The 13,155-nt window shown below is 41.5% G+C and overlaps 1 protein-coding gene across 1 annotated transcript in view; it reads right to left on the bottom strand.

Moving 5' to 3' along the window:
• The window catches only part of LOC126282491 (tRNA-dihydrouridine(16/17) synthase [NAD(P)(+)]-like), a 222,437-nt gene that overhangs the window by 146,401 nt on the left and 62,881 nt on the right, over positions 1-13,155 (bottom strand). The gene's annotated exons all lie outside the window — the stretch shown is intronic.

Raw genomic sequence — 13,155 nt, 5'->3', positions numbered from 1 at the left:
TTATACCCTGAATACACTGCTGGCCAAACGCCTCATTGGCCCTTCTGTGCACCTGATGCCTCGCATCATTTGAGACGAGGCAGAATGGTGCCTCATCGGAGCATGCTACACGACTCCAATCAGCCACTGTCCAGTTTCGGTGTTGTCTAGCCCACTGAAGGCGCGTAACTGTTCCGGCTGTGAAAAATAGCCTTTTGCTAAGAGCCCGACACCAAATGTCCGTTGTACGCAGTCCCCAGCGCCATCTTCTTCTTCTTCTCCTCGTCCTTCGCGCCGGCCGCGGTGGTCTCGCGATTCTAGGCGCGCAGTCCGGAACCGTGCGACTGCTACGGTCGCAGGTTCGAATCCTGCCTCGGGCAGGGATGTGTGTGATGTTCTTAGGTTAGTTAGGTTTAAGTAGTTCTAAGTTCTAGGGGACTGATGACCACAGCTGTTAAGTCCCATAGTGCTCAGAGCCATTTGAACCATCTCCTCGTCCTTCCTCTTCTTAGCGCCGTTCCGTTGGAGCGAGGTCTGCTTTTTGGGTCACCGCATGCCATTTGTTACGGCGTTTCCTATGGATTTAGGCTTCTCGATCTTTCATCTGCGTTTATAGTGTCTGGCCACCGTAAATTAGGTCTTCCATGTCGTCTGTGGCCTGAGCTGATGGCTGAAGTAAGTGGTCCAGAATGAGATTTTCACTCTGCAACGGAGTGTGCGATGATATGAAACTTCCTGACAGATTAAAACTGTGTGCCGGACCCAGACTTGAACTCGGGACCTTTGCCTTTTGCGGGAAAGTGCTCTACAGACTGACTACCCAAGCACGACTCACGACCCGTCCTCACAGCTTCAATTATGCCAGTACCTCGTCTCCTATCTTCCAAACTTCACAGAAGCTCTTCTGCGAAACTTGCAGAACTAGCACTCCTGGAAGAAAGATATTGCGGAGACATGGCTTAGCCAAAGCCTGGGGAATGTTTCCAGAATGAGACTTTCACTCTGCAGCGGAGTGTGCGCTGACATGAAACTTCCTGGCAGATTAAAACTGTGTGCCGGACCGAGACTCGAACTCGGGACCTTTGCCTTTGCCTTAGGTGGTGTCCGTATGATATGTCCACACCACCTATGCCTCCATTCTTGCACCTCCGACGGTAGCCACTCCAGCTAACTGTCACATCGTTGTATTGTTGATGTGGTCGAGCAAGCAAATGCTTAATGATTTCCGCCGTACGCACATTTCCTTGATACTTAGTGAGTGCTCAGCACTTCTGGGTTTGAGGCAATACTCGTCACCATGAAATGCAGCTGGCCTCACCACTGTAAGGTATATATTTGATTTTAGGCAGATAGGCATCCTCTGATCACAAAGAATACCAGTGACGTCCATGAATCGCATCCAGGTAGCTTTGATTTTTGCTCGCATATCCTCATTCACGCAGCTGTCACTCTGTAGTCGAGAACCTAAGTATCGCAGTATTCCCCACCCCCCTCCCCCACCTTGGTAACAGAAGCTCCATTAAATTGTATAGTTCCAGGAGACGGAAACGTTTCGAGGTACTAAGTCTTTGTAGACGATCATACCATGTTTGGACGTTTGCGTTTCAAGATAGTCAACAGAATCAGCCGCAAGCATCCCCTTGTTCAAAAGGATTCAAAGAGCTCTAACCACCATTGGACTTAACATCTGAGGTCATCAGTCCCCTAGACTTAGAACTACTTAAACCTAACAAACCTAAGGACATCACACACATCCATGCCCGAGGCAGGATTCGAACCTGCGACCATAGCAACTGCGCGGTTCCGGACTGAAGCGCCTAGAACCGCTCGGCCACAGCGGCCAGCATCCCTTTGTTATGATCACTTGCAAACCCTTTCATATGGATCTTCATTCATTCTGCTACCGATATCAGAAAATACAGCACAGAACAAGATTAAAGGGCAAGAACTGGGAGTCTTCAAATTTTAATATTCTTCTGTTTATGCTAAAAGGTGTGCAATTTCTTCGTTACCAGTGGCGGTAAATTACATCTCTGCGAGGGTAAAAAATTCAGTCCAGTGTGTGATTCGGGATTTTCTGAGCCAGGCTATGAAGTGGGTGTGGGGAGTAGTGACGCCAAACTGTTACTTTCGTCTGGTGGCTATAGAAACGCTGGGCGACCCTGTTCAATTATTGACGGTGATGGCGGAGTGGAGACTAACTTAGGGTGTTTAGCTGTTCTTCCTTTAGCATCTCAGAGGGAGGCGACCAAATTGCTCTCGCTGCAGCGACGACACCCAAGGGAGGAGGAAACATTAGAAGCGGATGGCGTGAAAATGCGTTCACAGCCATCTAGCACTTTCGCAACAGAATCCCGAGTAGGACACGGGAAACGGCAGGTAAGTCTGGCGGAGGGCGCCTGAGTCTTGCTCGTGCAGTGCGTAAAAATTTGTAGCTGCCATTACACTTCCTTCCCTCTATTGGTAATCATTTAGAAATTGGTAATCATTTAGAACGCAGGTGGAATGGTGTCTGCATTATGCTACCACGTAGTTTTCGGATTCTGACCTATCTGTACTTGAAAATAGCGTCTCGCCTTTTATTCTCTAGTTCCTGGAACAAACTGACTTAATGGGAGACGTTTTGCAGAAAAGGTATCACCTACTCAGAAGAAATCTCACCCAACAGGAGTCTACAGAGCTTGCTCCGTTGTCAGCAAGAACCGAAAGGGAATAGCGTGCCGATGAGAAATATCCCGGTGGTGTCCCGATTGCAGTGTAGTTCTTTGTGTGTCTGAGCGTTTTCAAAACATACGAGGGCTGTCGGGAAAGTGAGGTCCGATCGGTCGCGAAATTGAAACCACTGTGAAAATAAAAAAAATTTCATTCGCAACAGTTAGCCACACCTTTCAGCTACCTCTCTAAATAGTCGTCGCTCCGATTTACACATTTGTCGTGGCGTCGTACAACCTTTCCAGTATCCTTGTCACAGAGAGCAGCCACCTGTGCTTTCCACCAGTTCTCTACGCTGGTTTCCCTTTCGTTGTTTGTGCCAATATGTTGTTTTCGTAGCCAGCGGTGCATGTGAGTAGAAGTGAACTAAATTGGGGGTGCCAATCCCAGTCAAGGGAGCGAATTAAGGACTGTGTTGTCGGTAATCCAACACATCCCATCGAAAACGCTGTACCTGCTGAATAGGGCTGAGAATTGTCTTGAAGAAGGGAATGCATGCCATTTATGTTAGGTGGGCTGCATAGCTTCAGGCCAAATCTCTCACCAGATCCACATACTTGGCGGGAGACACTGTTGTTTTATTTTAATTTTATTCATATTTTGCAGCTTCAAACGTGACTGTGCTCAATACATTCGAGGCATGAATTAAAAAACGCCTTCAGTCACATTTTTTCGTGTTTTATTCAGTACACGATGAATTTCGGACCGTGTGGGTCCATCTTCAGGTGTAATTCGGCTTAATACATGCTTTATTTGTCCTCTTGAATGAGATGAAATGTATATTCCTGTCACGAAAAGGTTTGATGTTAGGTTATGAATGTCCACGTCTGACTTAAGAAATTCGTAACCTAACATCACCTCGACTGTTGTTTTAGGCATTTCTACGTAATCACTTTTCGCTCTGAACTGCAAAGAGCGACGTGAAGCGATCGACAGGCACACTTAAGACACCGTCCAACACATTTGTGCAAAGTTCAATCGGATTTTCACTGTGGGTTCCATATCGTGCGAAATCGGACCTTACTTTCCGAATACCGCTCGTATCACTCTCAGAAAATTATATGTACAACTGCGTGTACAAGCTTTTTTTCGGAATAAAAACAAGGTTCAGCAATACTGTTTCTATATCTGTTAATTTTACAATCGCATAATCCACCCTTTACGAATATTTAATGCAGGTTTCTTCATTTCTGTGACACATCACTGAATTTATTGCATTTCTAGTTACTATTCAATGACAGTCGGAAAACGTATGAAAAGCAGCGCTCCGGCTGCTCCAACCACGGCGACTGATTCCTGTCTCGGAAGCGTAAAACTGCAACCGTTATGAGACTGTCAGACATGAGCTAGCTAATTAGTCCACAATTCGCCGGCACTTGCGAGCTACTTGCCTTCACTACGAGTTAGGTGGCTAACACATGACGAACCGATTAAGAGCAAATCTATCTGTTTATTTATAAAAAATCATCGTATGTATGTAGATTGCACGTTTCCTAAAGTACTGGATCAATATCAGCCAAACTAGGTACACTCTTAGTACCTACTATCTGGAAATAATCGCTGTCAAAGTAATAAATGTACCTCGGCCTCTAAGATCACCTGACTTCAATGCTCTGGATTTTTCTGTTTGGGGTCATCTCGTAAGTGAAGGCAACATAGCTCCCTTTGATACGGTTCAATAACTGGAGAAGGGAATTATACAGTCTTGTCAAGATTTACGATAGATCCAGAAGTGTTTCTATGAATTCGGAGCTCACTGCAGTCTCAAGTCCATTATTACATCCAAAAGCGACAACGATACGCCAATGCATTTGTACTAACCAAGAATAATTTTCTGATGAAGCGAGAGACGGCTCCTAACCACACCTTTCCAACTATGTCGTCAATGGCTGGTTAATGACCCATGTTTACTGTAACGTTTTAGCTTCCTTTATCGTATATGTTCACCCGTTCCAGTTTTCACTACTAAGTACGATACAATCAGCGCATAGCACCTAGTATTACTTGCAAACAGCAATGTATGGTTTTCAAATAGTTAGCAGGGCAACAGCAGGTGCCGCTGAAGAAAAAGAAAATAATAATTTCAGTATCTCAAGAGCATCACAATTAAATGTTTTCCATCAGATATTATGGTATCTGAGAACAGACACCCGTTTCTAAATATTATATTAAAAGCCTCCTTGGTTGCTATTCATTTTATATGTTGTCTGCATGTATCTGGAGAGCTTGTTTGTCACAGACAGAAAGTCGGTACGATATAGTATCCTGACAACATAGCAGTGCTCGCTAAAAAATGGAACAAGGATTAAATCAATTGGGTAATGGAACGCAACGTGTACTAGCTGGTGGCTAAAATACGCACTTCAACAGTAATAACAGCGTTCGCAGCATGTGGATAAATTTTGGTAAATCTGAAGTAGAACAGGTAAACGCGAGACAGATATAGCACCAAGAACTGCGCAAGGCAAAACACCTTTCTATGATAATAAAAAAAGAAACCAGCTAATAACATGCATGAACTGTAAATCCTGAGACCAGAAAAAATAGATGTAAAGCTCCTTTGCTGCACAGCTCGGTATGGTGCGCAACATTACCAGTGGGGAAGAAAGAGCGAAGGATTTGATGCTTTTGGAATTTGGTGTTACAGAAACTGTTGAAGAGCAGGAGGATTGACAGTGTCAAGAATGAAGGCATCCCGTAATGAGTCAACGGCAAAAAACCGCTAATAAAGAAGATAATGAATCGACTAGACACAACAGGTGAGCGCATACTACAAGAGTCGCCGATGAAAACTGCATTTGAAGAGATTATAAAAAGAAAGACTCGAATGCAGGCCTAGATATGAGTATAGAAGCCAGACTGTTAATGATGTAGCATACAACAGTTACGCTGAAGTGACAAGGTTATCTGGAAAGCGAAAGGTTTGGAGAATAGCACCAAATTAATTGTGATGCTGACAACCGAAACTACAAAAGTACCTTGTGCTGCAATATTCACTATGCGTCCACTATTTTCGGAATAAATCTTCAAAGACACAGGTAATGCAGTTACATTTACCTTGACCACGACAAATGAGTAGCACTTCCGCCTTTCGTTGGTGTAATACGCTGTGCTCACACAAACCCTCAACTGAAGACTGTTGGTTGAACGACCGGCTTGCAGTTTCACTGTGTCTCCTATTGCTTACTGCCAACACTAGCAAGTGTACAGTACGAGTTACCTTATCCAAGGTTATAGTTTTAAACAAAGTCATGTTTACATGAATGGTAAAGTATAATCGGTTTTGAAAAGGTCTTAAGCAGAGGAAGTGGATTACCAAATAAAAAAATATAGGGTGCTATTCAATAAAAGACTCGCGGTTGTTCATATCTTCCTTACGAACGAAGTTACTAGAAAGGTCATCATACTGGTTAATCTCTTCCTAATAGCTAAACAACAATTTGCTTGATACATTTGTTATTTTGCTTCTGGACAAAGGTCATTTGGAGTGATCACGATAAATGAGGCAAGCAGCGGAAATGTCGAAGGCGACGATGATGTCTTTTGAAAACATTACTGACTATTCGTAGTTCCACTCGCTGAAGGTTCTACTGCTTCACTTTAGGCCTACGGTAGCAGACACGTGTACTCTTACACCGTGAGTGTGCGCCAAATGTGTCTTTTACTCGGGGGTAGCCACACATCGCGTGTCCGGCAGCCACCCCACCGCAGAGACTTCGGTCAATGACCCTCGCGACGTTTGCTCTCAATGATCAGGTCACACACGCAAGCCTTCAGTGCAGACTGTCCAACACGCACCAAGGAGCTTGCTGTCTGCGTTCAAGTATCTCCACACGAATCCCATTACTTTAAGAGACAAATATCTCAAGTATACAATATTGTTAACGACGTCTTATAGAATTAAACCATTTTCATTTAAATAGCGTTTAGTCCCATCACTTAGTGGTATCCTGCAGATTTAACAAAAGCGTAATGTACCTTAAGACATAAATGTCACGAATTTTTCAAAAAATCGGGAGAGAATAGTGATGCACGGTTGCATTGCAGAACGTGGTATTACAATCAGAACTGTCGCCTGGATTTAGGGTAACTCGAACCGGTAGAGTCAAATTAATGAAGATGGTAGTTGATTTCAAACTGTGTACTTTCAGCTGAGGACAGGAAATACATAGTAGGTTTCCAATGTAATGGCTAGAGAGTCAAAACATTATGACCCTTTTAAGCACCTAGAAGAAGACCAACATCCTTCACTGAAAGTTATGGAATTATAAAATTTCTAAAAAAGAATGGGCTCATGTTGTGTTTATGGAATTTCAAATAGAATACTGAAAAGTTGCTTTACTTAATAATGTCCTTACTGACATACGTAATGCAACACTGGCAAAGACAATTTTTCCAGAAATATTAAAATATGCAATTGTTACACCTCTTCATAAGAAGGGTGACAATAAAAACTAAAATAAAAATAATCATCATCCCGTTTCCTTATTGACATCAGAATATTCGAGAAAGTAACGGAATCAATAGTAGTCTGACACTTAAGTAATTTACTTGGCATACTACGGTTTGAATTCCAGAAGGGTTACTCGACTGGCAGTGTTATTTATTCATTCATCCACCAAAAACTGAAAGCCTTAAATAATAAAATATAACCATTTGGTATTTTCTGTTATATTACCAAGACATTCGTCGGCGTAGATCTTGTTACTCTTAGCAAAACTTAATTTTCATAGAACTGATGGCTTTACACACAACTGGTATGGATCATACTTAACAGAATGCAAAGTGTTGTGCTGAATAATTTAAAAAATGTTGGAGCCGTAGAAAATTTTAGTGGCTGTGGAGATATCACGAAGAGAATTCCACAGGGTTCAATTTTGGGTTTACTTCTGTTCTTTATATACACGAATGACTTTCCAGTAACATTAAACAAGAAGAATTGGTTTTTTGCAGTGTTACAATAAATGCCACCAGCGAATACGAAACATGAGAGACTGTGAACGATGTTTATCAACGAATTATTAAGTGGTTCCCTGAAAATGGACTAGCCCTAAATTTTGAAAAAAAAAGAACACAACGTATTCGACTCTGTACAACAAATAGAGTCATACGAAAAGTACAGACTAATGCTACAAATTTACGGTGTACATATTGATGAAAAATAACTAGAAGAAGCATATTAGTAAGTTTCTCAGACAATTTAGATTTAGACTTCGTATAAATGGGGTAATTCATCACTTAAAGTAGAAGTATACGCGGTGTTCATCCACGATTGTCACGTGGGTACGTGTTCAAGGAGTTGGGCATTTTAACTGCACCGTCACAAAACATATTTGAGCTAATGAAACTTGTCTTAAATAACCCATCACAATTTGAGAAAAACAGTGATATCCATACGTATAACATTTCAGGAAAAAATGACCTTATTACTCAGACAGCAGCGATTCTGTGAGGCGCGGGTCCCTGTTAGGTTTCCAGAAGAATGTGCCATCAGATGCCTACGCACAGGTTACGCAGTTTCCGAAAGTTATTGCCGGTGGTTTGTGGACGCGGAGCTGGCGCGCGATAGCGTCCCAGATGCGGTCTATCAGGTGACTTTGGTGGTCAAGACGTCAACAGCTAAAGCCAATTCTGGTATTGTGTCGCGGGCAATTATCCTCTGGAACATGCCAACGCCGTCGGGGAAGACATCAGGCATGAAGGGATGCATGTGATCCGCTATAATATTCACGCAGTCACATGTGACGAAACTTATAAGTGTGTGAATGGTGCTTTACATTATACAGTTTTCGATGCTGCAAGATGATAAGCAACCTGCACTGGAACGTAAAGGCGCGGATTCTTCATTGCCATCACCACACCATGGAACTTTAGTCAGGTGGGGAAACAAAACACGAAATGTGAGTGCAAGCTTTCACGGCGAATTTCATACATGAATTCTTCACGGGTTGTCAGCCGAGTAGCGTCGTCGTCTCGTAGCAACGTTTCGATGGAATTCGTCTCCATAATCTTCAGGCGAAGTGTCGGGATATCGTCGCTAACGAGCTGATCAGCCATACCTTAGTGACCACCGAAATACAATACGTGATCAAAAGTATCCGGACACCTGGCTGAAAATGACTTACAAGTCCGTGGCACCCTCCATCGGTAATACTGGAATTCAATATGATGTTGGCTCACCCTTAGCCTTGATGACAGCTCCAACGAGTCAAGTACAGTTATACAACTATTTAATAAATCTGACGTTTGCAATCTTCCTGTCCCAACAGAATCCTTACAGGGCATCACACAGACCACTGTGGACGAATGGGACAGTATCCCACAGTCTTATCTGGACAATTTACTAAGGAGTATGCCTAACCACACATAGAAGTGTCTCAAATTACGAGGAGGCCCAATTGGTTCATAAACAATGTGATCTGGTTCATAAACAATGTGATGTGCAAGATTACAGGAGGAAGAAACTGTTGTGTTTGCAATGGAATCTATTGTAAGGTTTTTTTGTGTTTGTGAAATGGAAATGAGTTTACATTATTTAATTTTGTTTTCTTGTGACTTGCTTAAAGAACAAAACCAGTTTTGTTTCCCATTATTTCCAGTATTCACAAAAAAGCATTATGAAACATTTATTTTGACCACTGTAGAACTAAACTGTTTCTTGGTTCCCACAGCAGTCTCCAACGAGACAAATACAGTTATACAACTATTTAATAATCTTGACGTGAAGAGTCAAATTTATTTAAAACTGTGATTTTTCTGTACTTCCTGAAACAAGTTAAATAACACTCCCATCCGCACTCGTCTGATTTCGAGTAATGTGCCATTTTGAAGCTAATATCTTTTTTAGACTAATCTGTTATCTAAGGCAGTTCAAGAATTCAAGCACCTGGGGTTCCTTCCTGACAAATGAAAGTGAAGTGATGAGAGAAGTGCACCAAAAAACAATAAACGCTGTTTAGTCTGAACAATATATTCAAATCACGACTGATACCACAGAAGAATAAGACACAGCTATATATGACACTAGTACGGCCGGTACTTTTATTGGTTCTGAAACCTGGGCGACGTCAGAAACAACTGAAGAAGAAATCTGTGACTTCTACAGGAAGGTACTGCGAAAGATCTATGGATCCGTCTACAATACTGTGGAAGGTAAATGGGAACGAAGAACGAAAGAAGACATGTACCAGCGATTTGGAAAGCCACACATTGGCCGAATGTTAGAACACAAGAGGCTACATTGGCTTGGGCACATCCTTCGAGTAGGCAGATGCCTCCCATGCCAGGTTCTCTATTCTCAACCTCCTGGAAAATGCCCAACGGGACGTCCAAGGAGGCGCTGGAAGGATCGAGTGTTGTCAATCCTTAAACGAGTGAAACCAACAGCGTTGGGCGATGAAGCTAGAGACCAGACAACCATTTGCAGTAGATGTGACTGACCGACCACGTTGTTTAGTGTGCTTTTTGTACTATGTTGTTTTATTATTTTTAGAGTTTTTTTCTTCGCAATAAATGATTATTATGGTGATGGTGATATATGACAGGATACACAGGGCGGCCAAAATGAAACTCGCCTGGAAAATTTTTGTGGGTGTGAGACGAAATAACTTATCCTTGCAGGATAGCAGTCAGCTACAGAACAATCACTCTAAGTCGCTTCTGTCCCGAATTCTAATGATGTCTCTGTTGTTTATATTAAACTATCACGAAATTCCAAAAATATCTCGTCTGGATAGTTTTAGTTTGGTCACTCTGTAGCATGAGGGGTATCAATCCAATATCTCAAACGGACACAATAACGAACACTGTATATTTGAAAATGTCTATCTGCAGTCCACATGAGGCTGAACGTGGATATTTATATGTTTGTATTGTAATTCTGTCAAAGACAGTAAAGGACTTGGAAGGGCAGTTAAACGGAATGGGCAGTGTCTTGAAATAAGGCTATGAACATCATCAGAGTAAAACAAGGGTAATGGAAAGTAGTTGAATTAAATCAGGTAATGCTAAGAGAATTAGATTAGGGCATGAGACACTAAAAGTAGTAGGGGAATTTAAATATTTCGGCATTAAAATAACTGATGACGGCCGAAGTACAAAGGATGTGAAGTACAGACTGACTGTAATAACAAAAACATTCCTGAAAAATTATGAACTTAAGTATTAGGAAGTCTTTTCTGTAGGTATTTGAAGTGTAACCTTGTACAGAAGTGAAATATGGACGATATGCAATTCAGATACGAAAAGAATAGAAGCTTTTGAAATGCTGAAAATTAGATGGGTAGATTGAGTACCTAATAAAGAGACACTGAATCGACTACGGGAAAAAATGAAATTTATAGCACAACTTGATAACAAGAAGGGATCGGTTGATAGGACAAATCCTGAGACATGAAAGATATCGTCAATCTAGTAATGTAGGGAAGTTAGAGGATAAAAGTTGTAGAGGGAGAAAAAGAAATGAATACAGTAAGCAGGTTGAAATGGATGTCGGTTGCAGTAGTTATCTAGAAATAAAGTTCATCGCGCAGGAGAGAGTGGAGAACTGCATCAAACCAGTCTTCAGACTGGAGAACACAGTAACTGCAATAACAGCAACATCGTGGGACTGAGTTATGCTGCGTGTGATAATTAGTAGACTGTTGGTTATAGGCAATGGACTGCTGCAGTTGACACAGTATTACTTACTAACATTAATAAATAAATAATTGTAACTTATCCTGTCTTCCCACGATATAGCAACACACAGTTCATTAGTCGAAATCGGCCGAAAACAATTATAACAAATATTTTACAGTCAGAGGCGGACAATGACTTATTTTTAGTCAAAAATTTCTTTTATCCTTCTACACAAGTGGGGCCGAGAAAGTTTGATTAGAGATCGAGTATTGTACGGCGAGATTCAACAATCTTTGGCGTACTAATCACATCTTATTCGCAGTAGCTTTTGTACAAGTCATTTAGAAGGTGTTCGGTTTCAGTCTCGTTACTGTGATCGTAAGGACTGAAATTAGTCATCTAGTGACCGAAAATTAACTGTGATTAAGCGCGAAGTGATATCTGAGTGTCAGACTGTCAGTGGAAATCAAATTGTTAGAACAGTTCTGAGCTACCCATGCGCGACTCGCGACCCTCCTTTACAGGCCTTGAAACACAAGGTTCCCGGTTCGAATACCGGTCAGCCACACAGTTTCATTCTGCCAAGCAGTTTGATAATTGCGCACACTGCGGTACAGAGCGAAATATATGCACTCTGAAATCCTTAGACTTCAAAGAGTGATACTGTCCAACTTCAGTTTCAATCTCAAACAGTTTCTAAGCAACTCTTATGCAGAGTACTACAGGCAGAAGTTGAACTGTCTAGACGAGAACATCTGATCAGCTTACTGGGATCCTTTCTTTCTTTTCTTTACTTAAGTAATCACCAAACGAAATGTGTACACCACGTTTATAGTTTCACACGAAATCAGCTTGTAAAACTGGCATAAACTTCCAAATAGGGAGAATTACAACTTGCTATGAGAACCAGAGAAAAGTTTAAGTCTCGACTGCATATCCACTTCGCATGATCTTTTCACAAACGCTGTATTTTTTTCACAGGGAGCTGAAGCAAAAATTCTATTCAAAAAAGATCTATATTTCTCTCTCGATGGTTAGTTAAGCTACGATAACACGCTGGTCCGTATTTACTATTTTATAAGTTCCTAGTGATTACTCAAGGTAAAAATAGACCGTAAATGTTTTTATGTGCCAAAAGGTATTTGGTATGACAGAGTTAATCAGTAGGCACCGCAGTATGACGAAAAAGACCAAGGAGGTGACTGGATCAGATGCCCAGCATAAAGATTTTGTCACGCGACTTTCATTTCAGCACTAGAAAATACGACGTGCATGCGGAATACGAGGGTCTAGTCATACTTCATCACTCGGAAAAGCTAAAGTTAGGTAATTAACACATTCTTTCTTTGCAGGCACATATCTGCAGACATGGATCACTCTGAAATTCTCGCGGAACAGTACCGTAGCACATTGCTTTGACGAGGCTAAACAAAGTGTGAGTAAGGCGCGGCAGTTTTTTTTTCTTCGACATTTGCTTTTTATAAATTATATTCTCGTCAACTAGGTAGTAAGAAATTATATGGAACCATTTTAACAATTATTAAGCTTTCACTCCGCTGTAACCTCAGCGGAATCTTTATATATTATGTTCTTTGTATTATTTTTAAAAAAGCATTAACAACTTTATACCAATAAGATTGTAACAATGAGAAGTCTTTGCTGTTAGATTTAGAAGCATCCGACCCACCTTACATTTCAAGGCGGTGGGTTACTCTGAACTGTTAATGAAACATATAAATAAATATGTTTCAATGCACAGTGCAGGAAGATTTCGTTATGGGATGCTAGAGAGCAGGTAGGATCACAAGGCAGACTCGTCCAACTATGCACCGAATGGTGACATAG

Source organism: Schistocerca gregaria, chromosome 1 (assembly GCF_023897955.1).
Source record: "Schistocerca gregaria isolate iqSchGreg1 chromosome 1, iqSchGreg1.2, whole genome shotgun sequence".
NCBI classification, from domain to species: domain Eukaryota; kingdom Metazoa; phylum Arthropoda; class Insecta; order Orthoptera; family Acrididae; genus Schistocerca; species Schistocerca gregaria.
The sequence above is the reverse complement of the archived record's forward strand: the minus strand, read 5'-3'. Positions and strand labels throughout refer to the sequence as shown.